Source organism: Myxine glutinosa, chromosome 8, assembly GCF_964187855.1.
Source record: "Myxine glutinosa chromosome 8, kmMyxGlut1.1, whole genome shotgun sequence".
Taxonomy (NCBI): Eukaryota; Metazoa; Chordata; class Myxini; order Myxiniformes; family Myxinidae; genus Myxine; species Myxine glutinosa.
This window is the reverse complement of record NC_136268.1, coordinates 78,905,879-78,929,475: the sequence shown is the minus strand read 5'-3', so window position 1 is coordinate 78,929,475 and position 23,597 is coordinate 78,905,879.

Below are 23,597 nucleotides of genomic sequence, written 5' to 3'. Positions count from 1 at the left end.
GGTTTGGTCCAAAGCGAACGGCTTGCGAGTGGTGACAATCCCCCCCCTCTATTTACATGCAATGGTTTGGTCCAAAGCGAACGGCTTCCGGAGTTTGGTAAAGAAATCGCCATCGCGTGCACAAACGCGCAGGAAAGCGAATGAATCGCAAATTCGTTTTTATTAGTTGTAAAACATAGTTTAACGCCAACATAGTTTGCAAACGTGAAATAAATGAATACGCTCTCAAATGTGCCATCCGAGGCAGAGTGTGCCCGCCACGTTCGGCACACGCGATCGTTCGCTGCTCTCTGATTGGTTGAATCGTTTTTTGGACATAGCTCGGTAAGTAATTGTCCGATTAATATGAAACCTTGAAAAGGCACATCCTCGGGTCCCCAGCAATATACCTGGCAAGTTAAAAGTATATCGGACCCGTGGTTGTCGAGAAACAGCGGTCACAGACAAACGTACAGACAGAGATTACTGGAATTATAGATAGATACAGTATGCCGTGGGTGACTATCGGAGTTTATGGATACAATTTGGATGTGCTATTGTGCAGTATGGAAAGTTACATCTTAATAAAAAATAAAACATAGATGTGTATAAGTTCAAAACACACCTGGTCACAAGTGTGCCGCACTGACGACCGGGTCCTCAGTGGAGGTCCTCAGCATCATCCCGTTTCGCCCCTTCAACCTCAATACGGTCAGGGAAGGTGGGCTAGCAGGGGCACATGCACATACACATGCAGCAACTACACCTGGATGCGTACATACCCCCACCCCCAGCCAGTGCGAACAACAACAACACCTCCACATTCAGAATCCACAGCAGCAAACAAACATGGTGGAACACTCAAACACCCACCTTTATACCCATTCACCACTCACCAACAAAACACACAAGATCATTCATACACACACATACACACCCATACACACACAACACCCACCAACCAACCACCTGCCCTCATACACCACTCAACACACAAAAACACACACTCATGCAAAAATTCATTCATACAAAAACACACACCCTCACCCACTCACTCATATACACAAAATAAGAAATAATAATGGTAACATAAAAAAAAAAAAAACAGACAACCAACCTACACCATTCGACGTGCCTCCATAACCTTCCTCCATATCCAAAATGAGCCTTTCAAGGCAACCTGGGCCACCTTGTCACACATCCTCCTTCTTTCTGTCCCACATACTCCCAGCCTAGTAAGAAATGCAGAAAAGGAAATGTCAATATACCCTCTACACCCCACCTCAAATGGCTGACACGAAACTCGCCAACCCTTCTCCCGGCACTCTGCCTCCAGCTCACTGTACTTTCCTCTCTTCCTCTCGTGCACCTCCTCCATGTTCTCTTCCCAAGGTACCGACAACTCCCCTAAGATGACCTGTCTTGTTGCACTTGACCAAATGACAATGTCAGGCCACAACCTTGTCACACAGATCTCCTCTGGGAATACCAATTGTGGCTTTAGGTCTGCCACCACCTGCCAATCACAAGCATCTGACAGCCCTCTTGCTTTCCACCTCCTCTTTCCACCTCTTACCACTTGGCCCTCTTTGACAAACCACACCTCTCCCCCATCAGTCTCCTTCTCCACTCTTCTCTCTCTCGATCTCAGCACCTCTTGTTGCACCATCTGCACCACCATCACCAGCACCTGATCATTACGCCACCTGTATCTTCCTACTGCCAATGCTACTGAGCATGCACTCAGTGCATGCTGCACCATTCCCACACCTCCACACAAATAGCATCTCTCTTCCTGCAACAACCCCCACAATCTCAAGTTTACTGGTGACGGAAGCACATCATACGTTGCCCGCAACAGGAAATTCAACAATATTGGCTCCATCCTCCAAATCTCTTGCCACTTCAATATCCTCACCCGCACACCTTCCCACTTAGTCCAAGCACCTTGCTGTGCCTGACCGAATGCTTTCACATATCTCCCCTCCTCTTCCTTTCTTCTCACCTCCCTCTCAACCATCTTCCTCCTCTCTTCCACACATGCCTTTCCCCATCGCTCATGCTCCATCCACCCCAAGCCATGCTTCCCATGCTGTACCATCCCCATGACCTCCTCCTGTTGCAACCGCTCCTCAATCTCGTCCACCTCTGCTCTTGCATTCCACTTCCGACTTCCCTTCTTCTCTGGGAGAGCATTCTTTACCACTGAATCACTTGAATCCCGCAACATCATGAACTCCCGCACCCTCACCACCTTAAACTCCTCGGTTAATGATGTCAAGGGAAACTGGAGTTTTCCACCCTGACCATAAAAGGCAATGTTCGTCAAACAGCGTGGCACTCCCAACCACCTCCTCACAAACCCACTCACCACAACCTCCATCCTCTCTACATGCCCAATTGCAATATCATACATCATAAGTGGCCACAATACTCGTGGCATCAACCCAAACTTCAAACACCATACCTTCAACTTACCTGGCAAACCACATCCATCAATCCTCTTCAAACCTCTCAAAAGCTTGTTTCTGACCTCCTCCACTCTTCCCACATCATTCAACTCCACTGTATACCATCTGCCCAAACTCTTCACAGGGGCCTCTACCAATGATGGAACCACCTCCCCTCCCAGCTCAAACCTGTGCATGTTATCCACCACTCCTCGTCTCACTACCACACTCCTCGACTTTCTTGCTTTAAATGCCATTCTTGCCCACCGCATCAACCTTTCCAGTCGTCCCAGTACCTCTACTGATGCATCAGCGGACTGTTGGACAATTGTCAGGTCATCCATGAAAGCAAACATTGCTGGCAACCTCTGACCAGGGGCTAGCTCCACTTCTTTCCCATGTCCACTCACCGCATGAATCAACAACTCCATAACCAGCACAAACAAAATCGGGGAGATGGTACATCCCATCGGGATCCCCACTTCCAACTTCTGGCACTCTGTTACATAGGACTGTGTCGCAAACCGCATCCAAAACTGATCATAATATGCCATCAAAAAATCCCTAAAGCTCCGTGGCACCCAAAAGAAATCCATGGCATACCTGATCAAGGCATGCGGCACTGACCCATATGCATTCTCCAAATCAAGCCATACCACCGCCACATCCTTCCTTTGCCTCTTTGCCTCCTGTAACACTTGCCAGACCATTGCCGAGTGTTCAATGCATCCTGGTGATCCTGGTATCCCTGCCTTCTGCACAGAACCATCCACAAAACCATTCCCTCTGATGAAGCCTGAGAGCCGTGCCGCAAAGACACTCATCAATATCTTCCCATCTACATCGAGCAATGATATTGGTCTCAACTGTTCCAGTGTCACAGCCTCCTCCTGCTTTGGAATATAAACTCCTTCCGCCCTAGTCCATTGACTGGGCACCACTCCTTGCCTCCATACCACCTCCAGAGCCTTCCACAGATACTGCCTGATGCCTACACAACTCTTAAACACCTTGTATGGCACTCCACTTGGTCCTGGAGCCGATGCCCCCCATGCCTTCCTCAAAACTGCCTCAATCTCAGACATCTTTGGCTCTGACAAATCAAATGGAACACCTGGCTCTGTCGGTCTCACCAATCCTTCGATGTCCTCCACCACTTCGTTCCTCCTTGTGTCTGCATACGTGACACGCAGGTGACCTTCCAACTCTTCCTTTGGTACCTTCAGTACACCAAATCAAGATGGCTCCAACAGATCCTTCATAAACTGAAAAGGCTTCTCAAAGAACCTCTTTCTCCTCCTCTGCCTCTCCTTTCTTCACCTCTTCATCCTTTCCACTCTCTTCAACTTCACCAACCTCATCCTCATCCTGCTTCGTCAACACCTCAAGCCCATTCCTCTCCCCTTCCACAGCCCTCTTCCATCTTCCATTCAAACTCCTCAACTCCATTCTCAACTCACACATCACAGCGCCCCACACATCACTCCATCCATTCTCTCCCATACTTCCCTTTCTCCCATACCTGGCCATTTCACTCTCCTCCTCACATCCTTTCCCTGCTGAAGTACAACCCCAGGACATACAACACTGTGGCTTGCTACCTGGCTGTTACTCCCGGCCGTCTTACGTGTCCCCTTTTCAAAGGCACTGCGTTGCTGTACCTCCTCCTCACCCACCTTACGCATACACCCCATTCGGCTCTGATGGATATGCAATCCTCTCACCGACTCAAACTCACGTCCACACCCACACTTCTCTCGAACCTGCCCTGCCTCCACATGCACACCATCACCCCATAGACATACATCTCCCACACGATCACTCCCACACCCTTTCCTGGCCTGATGGATCCTCAACCCTCTGATGGATCCGAACTCACGTCCACACTGACACCTTACCAGACTTGCATCCACAATCCGTTCTCATTTGTCAACATCAGTATGGGGGTCTTTATCCGTTTTATCTGTCCGTTTGGGCCCATCTTCCGCCCCACCTCTCGGAGAGCCCTTGAGGTGTTCTCTATTTTTAACCAACACTGTAAATTATGGGTGCCACACAATCCAAACCATGCAGCTTGGCAAAATGGCTTACAAGGCCACCTGCCCCCGATGCTGTCTCTCCAGCGCCACCAGCCGATTCATGGTCGCCACTCAGTCTTTCCTGGGAGTCACTGGTAGCACCAGCACAAACATAAGTTCAAAACACACCTGGTCACAAGTGTGCCGCACTGACCGCGTCCTCAGTCGAGGTCCTCAGCATCATCCCGTTTCGGCCCTTCAACCTCGATACGGTCAGCTAAGGTGGGCCAGCAGGGGCACATACACATCCACATGCAGCAACTGCACCTGGATGCGTACATACCCCCACCCCCAGCCAGTGCGAACAACAACAACACCTCCACATCCAGAATCCACAGCACCAAACAAACATGGTGGAACACTCAAACACCCACCTTTATACCCTTCACCACTCACCAACAAAACACACCAGATCATTCATACACACACATACACACCCATACACACACAACACCAACCAAGCAACCACCTGCCCTCATACACCACTAAACACACAAAAACACACACTCATGCAAAAATTAATTCATGCAAAAACACACACCCTCACCCACTCACTCAAATACACAAAATAAGAAATAATAATGGTAACAATAAATAAATAAAAAACAGACAACCAACCTACACCGTTCGACGTGCCTCCTTAACCTTCCTCCATATCCAAAATGAGCCTTTCAAGGCAACCTGGGCCACCTTGTCACACATCCTCCTTCTTTCTGTCCCACACACTCCCAGCCTTCTCAGAGATGGCTGAACGGATCTTCGTCAAACTTTCAGAGGTTCATCACTAATGAGTGAGTGCCTGGGAGTGTTTTAGGCAAAAAAAAAATTATAGAAAAATAAAAATCGTTTTTTGGAGTTAAAAATAAAATAAATAAATAAATAAAATCGCTCGATAGTGCCGAAGCCTTTTTATATTAACTAGGGCGTGCCCGTACGTGGGTGCAAAAAAACATGCGTGCAAACAACAACAACAAAAAAAAACTTTGAAACCACGTGGCAGTAACGACCACAGAACCCCCCCCCCCTCTATTTACATGAAATGGTTTGGTCCATTCGCAAAGCCAAAGCGAACGGCTTGCGAGTACGGTAGAACCCCCCCCTCTATTTACATGAAATGGTTTGGTCCATTCGCAAAGCCAAAGCGAACGGCTTGCGAGTGCGGGTAAATAAATCGCCATAGCTCGGTAACTACTTCTCCGATTAATATGAAACCTTGAAAAGGCACATCCTCAGGTCCCCAGCAATATACCTGGCAAGTTTCAAGTATATCGGACCCGTGGTTGTCGAGAAACAGCGGTCACAGACAAACACACACACACACACACACACACACAGACACACAGAGATTACTGGAATTATAGATAGACTAGGGCGTGCCCGTACGTGGGTGCAAAAAAACATGCGTGCAAACAACAAAAAAAAACTTTGAAACCACGTGGCAGTAACGACCACAGAACCCCCCCCCCTCTATTTACATGAAATGGTTTGGTCCATTCGCAAAGCCAAAGCGAACGGCTTGCGAGTACGGTAGAACCCCCCCCCCCTCTATTTACATGAAATGGTTTGGTCCATTCGCAAAGCCAAAGCGAACGGCTTGCGAGTACGGTGACCATACCTTGGGAACCACTTGTCCGATTAATTTCAAACCTTGAAAAGGCACATCCTCAGGTCCCCAGCAATATACCTGGCAAGTTTCAAGTATATCGGACCCGTGGTTGTCGAGAAACAGCGGTCACAGACAAACACACACACACACACACACACACACACACACACACACACACACACACAGACACACAGAGATTACTGGAATTATAGATAGACTAGGGCGTGCCCGTACTATATATATATCTAAAATTATATCCCCCCCCCTCTATTTACATGAAATGGTTTGGTCCATTCGCAAAGCCAAAGCGAACGGCTTGCGAGTACGGTGACAATCCCCCCCCTCTATTTACATGAAATGGTTTGGTCCATTCGCAAAGCCAAAGCGAACGGCTTGCGAGTACGGTGACAATCCCCCCCCCTCTATTTACATGAAATGGTTTGGTCCAAAGCGAACGGCTTGCGAGTACGGTGACAATCCCCCCCCTCTATTTACATGAAATGGTTTGGTCCAAAGCGAACGGCTTGCGGAGTTTGGTAAAGAAATCGCCATAGCTCGGTAACTACTTGTCCGATTAATATGAAACCTTGAAAAGGCACATCCTCGGGTCCCCAGCAATATACCTGGCAAGTTTCAAGTATATCGGACCCGTGGTTGTCGAGAAACAGCGGTCACAGACAAACACACAGACACACACACATACACACACACATACATACACACAGAGATTACTGGAATTATAGATAGACTAGGACGTGCCCGTACGTGGGTGCCCGTTCCTAGCCAAAAAAAAAAAAAAAAAAGTCTTCGCCCATGGGCGTGCCCGTAAGTGCGTGATGTGACCATACAATGAATGTATCGTCCCGACGCCGCAGCTCGGATGGCGCTGCAGTTAATCGGGCCTGTATCGGCAGAGTTATTATAAACGTGTACTACAATCGATCGTACCTTACAGCGTCTGCTCGCCACGTTCAGCATCAGTACGTCGTCACTATGACTATCCGTAAGTCCGGAAGTGACGTCCTCATTTGACTGTCCGGAAGGTCGCATATCGCAGTTACGATGAATCGCAAATTAGTTTTAATTAGTTTTAAAACATAGTTTAACGCCAACATAGCGCCAACATAGTTTGCCAACGTGAAATAAATGAATACGCTCTCAAATGTGCCGTCCGAGGCAGAGTCTGTTCGCCACGTTCGGCACACGTGATAGCTCGCTGCTCTCTGATTGGTTGAATCGTTTTTTGGACATAGCTCGGTAACTACTTCTCCGATTAATATGAAACCTTGAAAAGGCACATCCTCAGGTCCCCAGCAATATATCTGGCAAGTTTCAAGTATATCGGACCCGTGGTTGTCGAGAAACAGCGGTCACAGACAAACACACACACACACACACACACACAGACACACACACACACAGAGATTACTGGAATTATAGATAGATGACCGTTATGTACAAGTACACATTCCTACCTCCCCTCCTCCCTTCCCCCCTCCTCCTTCCCTCTCCACTCCCCCCTCCCTCCCCTTCCCCGCCTCCCCTCACCCCCTCTCCCCACCCCCGCCTGGCAACGCCGGGTACTTCTGCTAGTATACTATATAAGAGAGCCGTTGGTCAGTCTGTCTGAGTGTCTGTGTGTCACCATTTTTCTCAGAGATTGCTGAACAGATCTTCGTCAAACTTTCAGAGGTTCTTCAGTGAGTGCCTGGGGGTGTTTTAGGCAAATAATAAAAAATAAAAAAATAGAAGAAAAAAAAGTTCGTTTTTTTTGGATTAAAAAAAAATCTCTCTCCAGTGCCTAAGATTTTTTGATTACAATTTGGATGTGCTATTGTTTTTTAATCTTTAAGTCTTTTTTAATCTTTGAATTTTTAAAAATCTTAGGGCAGTGCCTAAGATTTTTTGATTAATGACAGTTATAATTATATACAAGTACACATTCACATAAATAAATACAAAACAATTCACAAACATTTGAACACAAATAAATCGAACAATTCCGGAAGTGCACATAGTTGGTAGTAAAGCTTCTTATTCTTCCTGAAATTCATCATACTTAACTCAGAAACGTTATCAACAAAACATTCACCAGCAGATATTTAACAAAAAGGTAAAATGATGATTTGACATTTGTGATGGATTCTCATTTGGATGTAATTGCTTTTCCATTATATTTGCCCTTGTAGTGCGGTGCTATGCGCACGACTTGTCTTGCCAATAAAGGAAGCAACAACGTACGTAACCAAAAGCGTCTTTATTCAAAGGATCAAACTATAGCACTGCCGTGCTCGGGGCTGTGAGCCCCGTGTATATCCTGAGGCCACGCCTACCCCTCGGGCGTGGCCGACACCCTCTTGGTGCGCGGAATGATGTCATCGCGCCAGCGAGCCATCGTGTCCGCCACACGCGCCCCCCCAGAATTCCCGCGCACCTGAAGGGTCAGTTTGCGGGGCAAACGGATGACCCGGCCAAAGCGCCCTCTGGCGGCTGGCGGCGTCTGGGATGCCGGGATGCCACCAGCTGCCGCTGGGATGGGCGTGGCACCAGGGGGCGGCGTGCCGGCGGGGTTAGGCAGTACCGGGGGTCCGCCCACCGGGGGGCGGCCCTGACGTGGGGGCTGAGCCACTGGCGTGGGGTGGTCCACGTCGAGGTGGGCCGGTTTGAGGCGGACCACGGAAACGCGGTCAGGAGTACCGCCGATGTCCAGGGTGAAGTGCTTCGCCCCGGTCTCCAGCACGCGGAAGGGCCCGTCGTACAGGGGCCGCAGCGGTGTCCGGTGGGCGTCGTGTCGGACGAACACGTACTCCGCCGTGCGAAGCTCCGGGGCGACGTGCGTTGGCGGGCGCCCGTGGTGCGCCGTCGGCACTGGGGCGAACCTCTGGGCGGTCTCCTGCAGCGTGGAGCGCTGCTGCGCCGCGGACCATGGTGCCGTGGAGTCGGGGAGGAACTCGCCCGGCACCCGCAGCGGTTGTCCGAAGACCAACTCCGCCGCGGATGCGCGCAGGTCGTCCTTGGGCGTCGTCCGGAGGCCCAGCAGGACCCAGGGGAGCCTGTCGACCCAGCCGCCATCGCGGAGGGTGGCCCGGAGCGCGGCCTTTAAGGAGCGGTGGAAACGCTCGCACAGGCCGTTGGCCTGGGCGTGATAGGCCGTGATACGGTGCAGCTGGACACCGAGCCCCCGCGCGACCACCCCCCAGAGCTCTGAGGTGAACTGGGGGCCGCGGTCGGACGGGATGTCTGAGGGGGCACCGAACCGGGCAACCCAGGTGGCGATGAACGCCTGCGCGACGTCCGCCGCCATTGTCGCCGCCAAAGGCACGGCCTCCGGCCACCGGGTGGTGCGGTCCACCATGGTGAGGACGTGGGTGAAACCCCGCGAGGGGGGCAGAGGTCCCACCAAGTCCACGTGAACGTGGTCGAACCGACGTTCGGGCACCGTAAACGGGGCCAACGGGGCCTGGGTGTGGCGGAGGCCGCGGCTTTCACGGTGGTGGTGGGCGGGGCGTGGCGGCAGCCACGAGGTGTGCATCAGCCTCGGGATCCACGAGGTGTGGTGCATCAGCATCAGCTCCGGGATCCGCGACGGCCGCACCGAAACTCGCCCGCGTGTCACACGCCGCGAAAAACTTGTCAGCCTCGACGGCCAGCGCGCGGGGTTCCTTTATTTTGGAACCGGCCAACGCGAGGCGTACCTGGGCCGGTAGCTGGCGTAAAAAGAGCGCCCGGAATAAAAAATCCGGTGCTTTGTCCCCCAGTAGCTACAGCATGTGGTCCATTCGGACCGATGGTCGCGTGTCGCCGAGGTCGGGAAGGTCCAGGAGACGGTCGGCCCGTTCGTCCTCTGTGAGGCCGAACGTGGTGATGAGGCGATGCTTGAGCGCCTCGTACCTGTGGTCGGCCGGTGGGTTCCGCAGGACGGACACGACTCGGGCGGCTGTGCCGGGCCCGAGGGCGGCGATGACGTGGAAATAGTGCGTCTCGTCCGCCGTTATGCCTCAAAGCTGGAACTGGGCTTCGGCCTGCATGAACCATATCTCAGCCTGAGCCTCCCAAAACTCAGGGAGTTTCACCGCTACCGCGGCTGCTTGTCATGGCGCGTTCTGTAGGTCAGCGTCGGCTGAACTAGTCGGAGGTCACCAATGTAGTGCGGTGCTATGCGCACCACTTGTCTTGCCAATAAAGGAAGCAACAACGTACGTAACCAAAAGCGTCTTTATTCGAAGGATCAAACTATAGCACTGCCGTGCTCGGGGCTGTGAGCCCCGTGTATATCCCTAGGCCACGCCTACCCCTCGGGCGTGGCCGACACCCTCTTGGTGCGCGGAATGATGTCATCGCGCCAGCGAGCCATCGTGTCCGCCACACCCTCATTTAAAATATGTTAGTGTTTCTTTTTCGCTTGAGCAATGCCAGGTACCCCAGTTATACACGTTATTATAATTTACTCGGGGTACAATTAATACAAATACAACTTTGTCTGGGGGGTAACATAGGCTATGTGGCCGTAGCCTCATTCGGGGGTGTGGGGGACTGGGAGAGGGGCGTAAATTCTCTATGTAAATGTGTACCGTGTAGTGCCACCTGGTGCTGGTGGCAGAGGGTACTACAATTTCCTTTTTTACCTGGGCAACACTGAGGATAAAGCACTGTTTGCGCGGGTAAATGTTTCCTCCTTCCCTTCCTCCCGGTGTGTACCCCGGTTTAGAATAGGTACACCGTATCCTTGCGCATCGTAAGAGGTGACTAAGGGATGGCGCCAGGAAGGGCATCCGGCCATAAAAACATTGCCTCAATCAGGGAACCATGATTGTCATGGGGCCCGCAAGGCTAACCCCTGCTCTAGCGGGGAAAATGGCCTTAAAACGATCATTCATTCATTCATTCATTCTTCTTCCTCCAAAACGGAGGAGCCTGTCAAAGCCCCCCCCCCTTACCCCCCCAAAAATATGTATACTGTATGTGTAGTATATCTTAGAGTCCCTGTATAAAGGGACTCTAGTATATCTTACCCCTCCCACTCCCTTCCCCACCCCAACCCCTTCCACTCACCCCACTCCCTTCCTCAACCCTCCCTATCCAGCCCCCCACCCCTATATACATATATACATAACATATATATATATACATATATACATAACATATACACATACATACAGTACATACCAAACATACATACATAACATGCATAACATGCAAGACATGCATAACATGCATAAGATATATAACATACCATATGCAAAAGGTCAACAAAGGCCAAAGGTCAACCACTTTTTTTCAAATTTCTAAAAGCCTCAATTTTAATCCGATTGACTTGAAATTTGAAAAGGATTTACATATCGGCTAACTGAATTCAACCAACAACTATTTTTGAGATTAGCATAGGCCAAAAGGTCAAGATAGGCCAAAGGTCAACCACTTTTTTGCATTCCTAAAATCCTCAATTTTCATCCAAATGACTTGAAATTTGAAGAGGATTTACATATCGGCTAACTGAATTCAACCACCAGCTATTTTTGAGATCAGCATTGGCTAAAAGGTCAACATAGGCTAAAGGTCAACAACAATTTCAAATTTCTAAAATCCTCAATTTTCATCCGATTGACTTGGAATTTGAATGTGATTTTCATATCGGCTAACTGAATTCAACCACCAACAATTTTTGAGATCAGCATAGGCCAAAAGGTCAACATTGGGCAAAGGTCAACCACCTTTTTTCAAATTTCTAAAAGCCTCAATTTTAATCCGATTGACTTGAAATTTGAATAGGATTTTCATTTCAGCTAACTGAATTCAACTACCAACTATTTTTGAGATTAGCATCGGCCAAAAGGTCAACATAGGCCAAAGGTCAACAACAATTTCAAATTTCTAATATCCTTAATTTTCATCCGATTCACTTGGAATTTGAATGTGATTTACATATCAGCGAACACAATTCAACCACCAACTATTTATGAGATCACCATAGCCCAAAGGAGCAACATAGGCCAAAGGTCAACAACAATTTCAATTTTCTAAAAGCCTTAATTTTAATCCGATTGACTTGAAATTTGAATAGGATTTTCATTTCAGCTAACTGAATTCAACTACCAACTATTTTTGAGATCAGCATCGGTCAACAGCCAAAAGGTCAACATAGGCCATATGTAAAAAATAATTTCAAATTTCTAAAATCCTCAATTTTCATCCGATTGACTTGAAATCTGAATAGGATTTACATATCAGCAAATTGAATTCAATCACAAACTATTTTTGAGATCACCATAGCCCAAAGGAGTAACATAGGCCAAAGGTCAACAACAATTTCAATTTTCTAAAATCCTCAATTTTCATCCGATTGACTTGAAATTTGAAGAGGATTCACATATCGGCCAACTGAATTGCACCACCAACAATTTTTGAGATCAGCATAGGCCAAAAGATCAAAATAGGCCAAAGGTCAACCACTCTTTTCAAATTTCTAAAAGCCTCAATTTTCATCCGATTGACTTGAAATTTGAATAGGATTTACATATCAGGTCAGGCAAAATGATGCTCTACTGAGTGCCATTCTGCTTTGTTCTATTTTTCCGTGTCACAAGTATGAGTCATTTTTCATTCTGTCTGTTTGTTTGTCTGTCTGTCTGTCTGTATGCCAGATGCATACAGGTCACAATTTTTAACCGATCATCACCAAACTTCGCCAGATGGTAGCGTTGGTCATAAGGAAGAAGCCTATTGATTTTGAGATCAAAGTTTATAATTTGTAAAAAGAAATAAAAAAGAAACACCACTTTGACATAATGGGGTATTATGTGTAGATCAGTGTCAAAAAATCTCAATTGAATCAATTTTAAATTCAGTTTGTAGAACAACAAAATGTGAAAAAGTCTAGGGATGTGAATACTTTCTGAAGGCACTGTCGATACATACATACATACATACATACATACAGTCACGTGAAAAAGTAAGGACACCCCATGTAAAGTTTTGACATTTTCAACATATTTCAACAGACAGCTATTTTATCTTCATTTCAACAATATTGATAGATAAAGGTGATATAATAATACAAATATCATGAACCATTTACATTTTGCAGTCCATTGTATAATTTAAATAAACATAAATACAAATTTCGCATGTGGAAAAAGTAAGTACACCCCTACATTTATCACTACTTCAAATACCTAAAATTAGAATCAGGTGCACCAGCTCAGGTGCAAATGTTTAGAACATCGTTAGAGAGGATCTTGGAGGAACCTGTCTTATTTAAACCTCAGACATTTAGTTTGGTTTGCACTTTGTTGTTGAAGTGTGCGGCGTCACCATGCCTAGATCAAAAGAGCACTCTGAGGCCTTCAGAAAGAAGGTTATAGATGCCTACGAGTCTGGGAAGGGATTTAAAAAGATCTCCAAACAATTTGAAATCAATCATTCGACTGCCCGGAAGATCAACTACAAGTGGAGAAGATTCCAAACAACTGCCAACTTGTTCAGGCCAGGCCGCCCCAGCAAGTTCAGCCCGAGAGGAGACCGCAAGATGCTGAACGAAGTCTCTAAGAACCCCAGAATGTCATCACGGGACCTACAGGTAGCTCTTGCCACTGTTGATGTCAAAGTGTATAAGTCTACCATTAGAAAGAGGCTGCACAAATTTGATCTACATGGGAGGTGTGCCAGGAGGAAACCTTTACTGTCCAGAAAGAACATCAGGGCAAGACTAAAGCTTGCCAATGAACACCTAGGCAAAGACCAGCACTTCTGGAACAATGTGCTCTGGACAGATGAGTCAAAGGTAGAGCTATTTGGCCACAGTACCGGAAGACATGTTTGGCGAAAACCAAAGACAGTATTTGACCACAAGAACCTGATACCAACTGTAAAGCATGGTGGTGGAAAAATTATGGTTTTGGGCAGCTTTGCTGCATCAGGGCCTGGGCAGCTCACCATCATAGAATCCACTATGAATTCTTCATTGTACCAGAGGGTGCTTGAGGATAATGTGAGGCTATCTGTCGGAAAGTTGAAGCTCAACCGAAGGGGCACCTTGCAACATGACCCTAAACATACCAGTAAATCCAACAAGGAATGGCTGAAAAGAATGAAATGGAGGGTTCTGGAATGGCCAAGTCAAAGCCCGGATCTAAATCCCATCGAGATGTTGTCGGAGGATTTGAAACGAGCTGTGCATGCAAGAAACCCCTCAAACATCGCACAGCTGAAAGAATTCTGCATGGAGGAGTGGGCAAAAATTTCTCTCAGTCGATGTCAGAGACTGGTAGACAGTTATAAGAAACGCCTACTTGAGGTTGTTTTTGCCAAAGGGGGCAATACCACCTATTAGAGCCAAGTGTGTACTTACTTTTTCCACATGCGAAATTTGCATTTATGTTTATATAAATTATACAATGGACTGAATGAATGAATGAATGAATATGAATGATCGTTTTAAGGCCATTTTCCCCGCTAGAGCAGGGGTTAGCCTTGCGGGCCCCATGACAATCATGGTTCCCTGTTTGAGGCAATGTTTTTATGGCCGGATGCCCTTCCTGACGCCAATCCTTAGTCGCCTCTTACGATGCGCAGGGATACGGTATATCTATTCTAAACCGGGGTACACACCGGGAAATTATACAATAGACTACAAAATGTAAATGTTTCATGATATTTGTTACATTATATCACCTTTATCTATGAATATTGTTGAAATGAAGATCAAATAGCTGTATGTTGAAATATGTTGAAAAAGTCAAAACTTTACATGGGGTGTACTTACTTTTTCACGTGACTGTATATATACAACACGGGGCAAAGGATCAACGATCACAATGGGGCTAAGGGTAAACAAGCAGACACGAACGTACATATGCAGCACAACAGGAGAGGAGTTTAAGATTTATAGGAAAAAGTGAGTCTTGGCAGGTGTAGCAAAGCTCAGAGATATAAATGGGAGAGTTTGTGAGGTGCCTGTGTAGAGGAATAGTTCATGCGCACCAGTGGCCAACGACCACACACACACACACACACACACACACACACACACACACACACACACACACACACACACACACACACACACACACACACACACACACACACACACCATTCTTCTGAACAAAACTATGAGAACAGGAATACTTCACAGCTTGATCCATGAATCATGATCCTTTACCAAAACGGAGGTGGATACTTCGAGCCCTTGGAGGACTCCATTCCCCATCCCGAAACCCGCATATGGAGATAACAACCAACTTGACACACACGGCCTTTTATAACGATCCTTAATGGCAGGTACAGTGGCACTATAATGGGGACTTTGGGGTTAGCAACTGTGAGCTGTTGGTGTTATCGCTGTCCATTGATCGAACCTCATGGCTCGTTAATTTCCCAACTGACGTGCATAATTAAATTGTTAGTACAAATCCCTCCATCAGTGTTCCATTTGAAAGGCCTTTAGTGCCCCCCCCCCCCCCCCAATCCTCAACCCTCAAGCTTTTCTTTTCCTCCTCCGTAAATGTTTATCGTTCAATCACAGCTCCTTCCACAAAGTTTATTTTAAACATCGCTATGGTCTGTCTCAAGAGCCATGCTCAACAAACATCGCAAGAAAACCAAAACAGGGGCCTGGCCACTTGGCCCTTCAATTCCACATAACCGTCATACTCTTGACAACTCAGGGACAATCGGACATCTCCAACTTACAGATATCACAACTCATAGTCATCTGGCTATTCTTAAGCTACCAGCCATTCCTGCCAATACTAAGCGGAGGATTTACAGCCTGGTGTTGGCTTAGCGGTTAGGGTGCTGGCTTGGGATACCTAGGACACTGGGTTTGAATCCCGGTCGCTCGCTGAATTAACACCAGGGGGGTTGACTCAGCCTGTCATCCTTCCGAGGTCGGCAAATTGAGTACAAGTTCACTGGTAATTCCCTGTGTGTCTCAAGAGGCGACTAACAGGGTTGGCGGCAGGAAGGGCATCCGGCCGTAAAACATTGCCTCCAAAAGGGGACCAAGGTGTCCAAAAAAGGCCAATCCCTGCTCTGTGGGGGAAAATGGCCTCTAAAGGTGGTTCGATCCTACTCTTATATGGCCTTCTTTGTTGAGAAAGCCAGCTGCTTGACTGGAGCAGCATCTCTACAGAGCCCAGTGTACCAGGGCTGATAGGAGGAAAGGATAGCCACAAATGAGATGGGATATAGAGGGATATAGAGGGATATAGAGAGATAGAGATGTTTGGTAAAATAATTTCCAAGTGCAATCATTATATTATCGGATGCGCTGGATATGGCAGCTCAATCATTCATCATTGGGTGAGGGCAGATTGCAGTCCCTGCCAGTTCAGCCATATTCTGCAGAATTAACATTACTCCTTCACAAGAGCTCGGGAGATACAACGTTCGACAAGAACATGGTTAGAGGATTAAAGAGGTGCACAAGAGGAGCATGAGAGGTTGTATGGAAAGTTATTCATAATGAGGTCCAAACGGGAAGTCGTACCAGTTGCGGAAATCCGGGTTGAGAGATTTCCAGATTGGGTCAGGCCCACAGATTCACAGAAGAAGTTTCCATTGCTACATCGTCGCCACTCAAGAAATATTGTGCTTTTGTTGTATGATGTCACAACTTAATGGGCTTCACAACTTGATGTCAAAACTTAATGGGTGTCACACCTCGTGCCATACTCTGGTTGGTCATACCCGTTAATGTCATAACTTAATGGGTCACAAATAATGCCACACTGGTTATTCCTTTGTCAAACCACAGTAAGTGGTCAACATTGCCTGACAATAAAAAGTGCAGCATTGAGTGCATTTCTGGCCAACAAACTAAACGCGGAACAACTTTTGTCCATGGCCAGGGAAACACTGCCATGTTGAAAAGAGGTATTTGTGAGCTGGATAGGAAATATGACAAATTATCCAACTGAAAATGATGGAATAAACGATTATGACAAGTGGAGGTGGGCAGCCAGTGGATATTTTGTCAGGCCTCTTTTTTCCATAATCACAATTTGGAAGTTTAGTTTAGCGTCTTTGAAGAGTTTTGCAAACGTTAGAGGTTTAATTATACATCTTCTGTCACACACGTGGGGAATTCAAAACGTTTTACGGAAAAGGTATCAACCAATGGCCCAAGACATGCCAACATTTTATTTATTTTTTCAATTCACAAATATATGTACACAGTTAGAAAATATATAAATCGAATCTTTAACACGAGGACCGTTATTCCAGATTGCAAACCTTTACTGTCATTGGGCACCTTGCATGATTGGTTGTGACTTTCTGGCAAGAAGCTTTATTGTCTTGGAGAAGCTATCCATCTTCAAAGTGTTTACAGTGGCTGCCACTGTCAGATAGTGGGTGGGGCTTAGCAATCGTTAATGGGTGTGGCCAATGGCGATAATCTTTGATATACTGAAATGCAAAAGAAACTTACCACCTTTGAAACCTTTAAATATCAACAATAACACTGCGTGTAGTAAATGTGTGAACTTATTTGTGGACAATAGTGTCCTCACTGTCAGACAAAACCGTCACAGATGGTCACTTGAACCTTCAATGGTCACTTCATAGCACAGCTGTTGAACAGCTGTTTTGACTGTCAGTGATTAGCCAAGGGGTACGGGATGATTTTAATGAGCTGCACGTGATGTCTTGATATTGGCTTTAAAAAGGCCAGTGCAAAATGGGCATTTTGACGGAAAAATTTGACCATTTTGACCAACTTCAAAAAGACCGAAAACACAAAAGAAACTTACCACCTTTGAAACCTTTAAATATCAACAATAACACTGCGTATAGTAAATGTGTGAACTTATTTGTGGACAATAGTGTCGTCACTGTCAGACAAAATGGTCACGGATGGTCACTTGAACCTTCAATGGTCACTTCATAGCACAGCTGTTGAACAGCCGTTTTAACTGTCAGTGATTAGCCAAGGGGTACGGGATGATTTTAATGAGCTGCACGTGATGTCTTGATATGGGCTTTAAAAAGGCCAGTGCAAAATGGGCATTTTGACCAAAAAATTTGACCATTTTGACCAACTTCAAAAAGACCGAAAACACAAAAGAAACTTACCACCTTTGAAACCTTTAAATATCAACAATAACACTGCGTATAGTAAATGTGTGAACTTATTTGTGGACAATAGTGTCGTCACTGTCAGACAAAACGGTCATGGATGGTCACTTGAACCTTCAATGGTCACTTCATAGCACAGCTGTTGAACAGCCGTTTTGACTGTCAGTGATTAGCCAAGGGGTACGGGATGATTTTAATGAGCTGCAGGTGATGTCTTGATATTGGCTTTAAAAAGGCCAGTGCAAAATGGGCATTTCAATCAACATGCCATGATTGTCAAGGGATCAACGGCAGCGTGCCCTGGGCATGCTGCAAGGCAGACTGAGCTACCGTGAGGTGGCATGTCGCCTTGGCTGTTCACACCAGACGATATCGGCTCTGGTGGACAGAGACACCCTCCACAACTCTGCAGATGACAGACCTCGATCAGGGAGGCCAAGAGTCACCACTGCAAGGCAGGACAGGCAGATGGTCCGAAGTCACCTGCGGGATCAATTCCGTCCAGCATCCCGCACTGCGGCAGAAACTCCGGGGCGTGCAAACCCACGGTGGTCCAATGATACTGCACGAAGACGACTGCATGACTATGGTCTGACTGCCAGAAGACCATACAGAGGCCCCGTGATGACGGTTGCCCATCGCCGCAACCGTCAGAGATGGTGCCAGCAGCATCAGCGGTGGACCTTGGCGCAGTGGAACGAGGTCGCTTTCAGCGATGAGTCAAGGTTCTGTGTGGACAGTCCTGATGGGCGTGAGCGTGTCTGGAGAAGAACTGGCGAGCGATATGCCGATTGTTGCGTGCGTCAAGCCAATAGGTGGGGTGGCCCAAGTGTGATGGTGTGGGCCGCCATATCAGGCCGGTACAGGACGCCACTGGTGGTTGTGGATGGGAATCTTAACGCCCAGTGGTATGTGGATAACATCCTGCGACCTCATCTGCTGCCATTCCTGCTAGACCACCCAGAACTGAGAACCTTTCAGCATGACAACGCTCGTCCCCATGCTGCTCGCTTTACCACTGCATTTCTCCAAGGCGAGAACATCAACACCATGCAGTGGCCTGCGCTCTCCCCTGACCTGAATCCCATAGAGCACCTGTGGGATGAGCTTGGGAGACGCGTAGTTGGCAGGGCCAGGACACGGGCAGAGCTGCTTCAGACATTGAGGACTGAGTGGGACAGAATCCAGCAGCAATCCATCCAAAGACTGGTAGGCAGTATACGCCGACGATGCACTGCCTGTATCCAAAACAATGGTGGCCATACACGCTATTGAAAGGGGACTGACATTGCACCCTGTGCTGTTCTGTACTGCAGAACAAACTGATGAGATGGTGTATCTTGGTCAAAAACTTAACATGTCATCAATAAAATGCCAATGTTTCAATTAGCAATTGTTGGTTTGTTTTATTTTGAACTGTTACAATTTTATTACATTTCAAACAAGTGGTAAGTTTCTTTTGCGTTTTCAGCCTTTTTGAAGTTGGTCAAAATGGTCAAAATGGTCAAATTTTTCGGTCAAAATGCCCATTTTGCACTGGCCTTTTTAAAGCCAATATCAAGACATCACGTGCAGCTCATTAAAATCATCCCGTACCCCTTGGCTAATCACTGACAGTCAAAACGGCTGTTCAACAGCTGTGCTATGAAGTGACCATTGAAGGTTCAAGTGACCATCCGTGACCGTTTTGTCTGACAGTGACGACACTATTGTCCACAAATAAATTCACACATTTACTATACGCAGTGTTATTGTTGAGATTTAAAGGTTTCAAAGGTGGTAAGTTTCTTTTGTGTTTTCGGTCTTTTTAAAGTTGGTCAAAATGGTCAAATCTTTCGGTCAAAATGCCCATTTTGCACTGGCCTTTTTAAAGCCAATATCAAGACATCACGTGCAGCTCATTAAAATCATCCCGTACCCCTTGGCTAATCACTGACAGTCAAAACGGCTGTTCAACAGCTGTGCTATGAAGTGACCATTGAAGGTTCAAGTGACCATCCGTGACCGTTTTGTCTGACAGCGAGGACACTATTGTCCACAAATAAGTTCACACATTTACTACACGCAGTGTTATTGTTGATATTTAAAGGTTTCAAAGCTGGTAAGTTTCTTTTGCATTTCAGTATATATACGAATCGGTATTTATTCATATCCTATAGACCTGGCTTTCTCAACAAGGGATCCGGGGACCCCTAGGGGTCCATTGGTTGTCAGGGAAAAATGATTGACTCAGTCAAGTGTTTACCATATGGTGCTTCCGTTGGTTAATTTTTAGTACTAGTACACCCGCTCACTATGGGAGTGGCAGGGGGAGTCATGTCGAGGAGGGAGGCAATATCACATATTGAAAAAAACCTTTGGGGAGGTATTGTTTTGTAATAACATTAATATTATGCTATTATCATTAGTGTTGCTATTACTTTTGTTTTAAGAAGCGGCATTGGAAAAATGTCATGAAAAATGCCACGTTAGCGGCAGGAAGGGTCGTGTTATTAACCCATGTGGTGTATATAGACTACAGTAGATCTTCACTCAGTTCAGTTTGTCATAGTGATAAGCATATATTTCCTCATGGATGTCTAGATTCCACCAAATTTATTTCAGTTTAGTGTTAAACAGCATTAGCGACTGTTTCAAAAGGTAATCATACGTGTTTGTGGCCTCTGCAGGTGTGTCACGATGCAGCAATGAAGGTGTTGATACCATTCAGCAGCATCTACCGGTGTGAAGCTGGCTATTTATAGGTCAAGAGTAAACATTGAAGATGACATGCGTGTCTGCTTATCAAAGATCTCCCTGGCGCATTGACGACAGTATTATTGCTAGTCACCAGCAGCAGGCCTCACATTCGGTAGAGCTTGTATTTAGGCTACAATTAGAAAAGTCCACAGTGATTATGAGTAAAGCTTTTATTTTTTATGTTTTGAAATGCCTATTCATATGTATCAAGTTTCACAAGCAGTTTAACATGCTTGTCATTGAGCAAGTAAACCTTTGATTCCATTTTTAGCTCAACTGGATGATAGTTTGGTGAGCTTATCGATCGAGCAGTGTCCGTGAATCAGTGAGTGAGTGAGTGAGTGAGTCAGTCAGTCAGTCAGCCTGTAAACACTTCAGTCATTATCTCTTGAACTAAACACACAATTTTGATTAAACTTTGCCCCAAGCTTCATATTCATATTGACTTCCGCTTCCGGTTCCTCCGGCGAGGAAGCATCCATCCTTCGAGCCATCCACATCATCAAAGTTAAGTATTTTCCCATTAGTGTCTTTGTCAAATTTCCACTGGTTATTTTACTGTGCATGTGTTACTGTGTGTTTCTAGTTTGTTTTGTAATTCGTGCAAACTTGTGTGTAATTAGTCGTTCTCTGTTCGTACCTCGTGCGCGGCCTGGTCCCTCTAGGCTTCCCTCCCTCCATCGGTATTTTGTAAGTTTAAGTTCTTTCCTTCGCTATATTGTTTTTTTCTTTGATTTTCTTTTCTCCCCCCCTACCTCCCCTGAACATCTTACTCTTTCTCTACCGTTTAAAATACAAAAAATATATATAAAATTATTTCCTTCTCCTCGCGGTCCCCACCCATGACCGCGTGCGTTTTGTCTCACCCCGCCCCCTTTATCTCCTTTTTATTCTACCTCTCCAGCCGATACTCACCTTTCCAATTCGAGTTTCCACCATACTCATTCAACCCTTTCTTCTTTCTCAGATCCACGCCCTCACTTCAGGGACTTTTTCCAGATTGTTTTTCATGGTTTTGTTTAAATATTATTTAAATATGTTTAAACTTTCCCCTGCAGTGTTTTATTCAGTGATATATTACAACACGCTGTTTTTCTTCCTACTTAAAAGGCTTTTTTCAATTTCCTCATCAAATCATTCCATTTCAAAAAAATATTCAATCTCCTACAGTTCTTCCTTTCTACATTCTCTAAACTCACCTTCATTCCACCCCTCCTCTATGGTTTTCAAACGGATCTCTGACTTCAAACCTTTTGTCCTCCTTATTCTTTCCGTTCTCCTCCCTCTTCTGCAATCTCTGACATACTATCAACATCTCTCCCTACCTCCCACTCTTACTCATCATCTTACCATACCCCTTCCCTCCCCTGTCCTGTCCTGTACCCGATGCTCACCCTCCCTCTTCCTTAACGGTATCAGGGGCCTTCACAGAAGGGCCCATAACATGTTTAACATGGACCTCAAACATCAGGGGCCTTCGCTCAAACCTGATTGATCTCTCCATACAGGTTGCTTCTGACAAACCAGACGATCTGCTTAACAGAAACTTTCCTCCTTCAAGATGTCTCTGATTCGTTCATTGCTCTCCCTTGTTACTCCCTCCTCCGATATGATAGACCTGAGGCTCACCCTGGTGGTGGGGTTGCCATCTTTATCCAAAACTCCCTTCCTCACTCTCCTTGCACTGCCTTCTCTCCACACCACCCCCAAGAGTACCTCTGGCTACGGCTTCCTCTCTGCTCCCACCTTTTGTTCATATGTGTGTTGTACCGTCCACAAAACAGTGATGATTCCATCTACATATTCTCACTGTCTGATAATATGGACCAACTTCTATCGACTAATCCCAACTCTCTCTTCCTCATATGTGGCGACTTCAACTGTCATCATGCCAGCTGGCTGGGTGTGGGTAACTCTCTCACCAGCCATGGCACATCAGCAAAGGACTTCTGCGACTCACTGGGACTGACACAATCTGTCAATTTCCCGACCCGGACCGCTTTACATAAAAAATGTGCAAAAACAGATCCTTGCAACTACAGACCAATCAGCCTGCTCACAATAATCAGCAAGGTCATGGAATTCCATCATCGCTTCTGACATCAAATCCTTCCTCTTCTCCAATGGCTTGATCTCGGATCATCGATTTGGATTCAGACCAGGTCATTCAACTCTGGAAATGCTGCTTCTGCTGTCTCAACAATGGATGGAGGTCCTCAATGCCAAACAGGAAATCAGATCAAACAGGAAATGCCAAACAGGAAAACAACTCCCTTGACATATCTCGTGCCTTTGATACGGTCTGGCACCCTGTACTGCTCACCAAACTCTCCTCCTATGCTATCCATGGAAATCTCCACGCATGGCTTGCAGAATTCCTTTCTGGTCGCAGTCAACATGTGACCCTGAATGGAATACTCTCATCTCCCCCTTTCTGTTCAGGCTGGAGTTCCTCAAGGCAGTATTCTGGGCCCTGTGAATTTTCTGGTCTTCATTAATGATCTCTCCGATTCTCTGGAACAATCTTCTCTATCTCTTTACTGATGCCTCCACTCTCTGTCGCTCCATATCTCAACCCTCAGATCGGCAATCTGCAGCCTCTTCACTCTCTGCAGACCTGGACAATATCACAAACTGGTCAAACAAGTGGAACATGTCTTTCAATCCTGA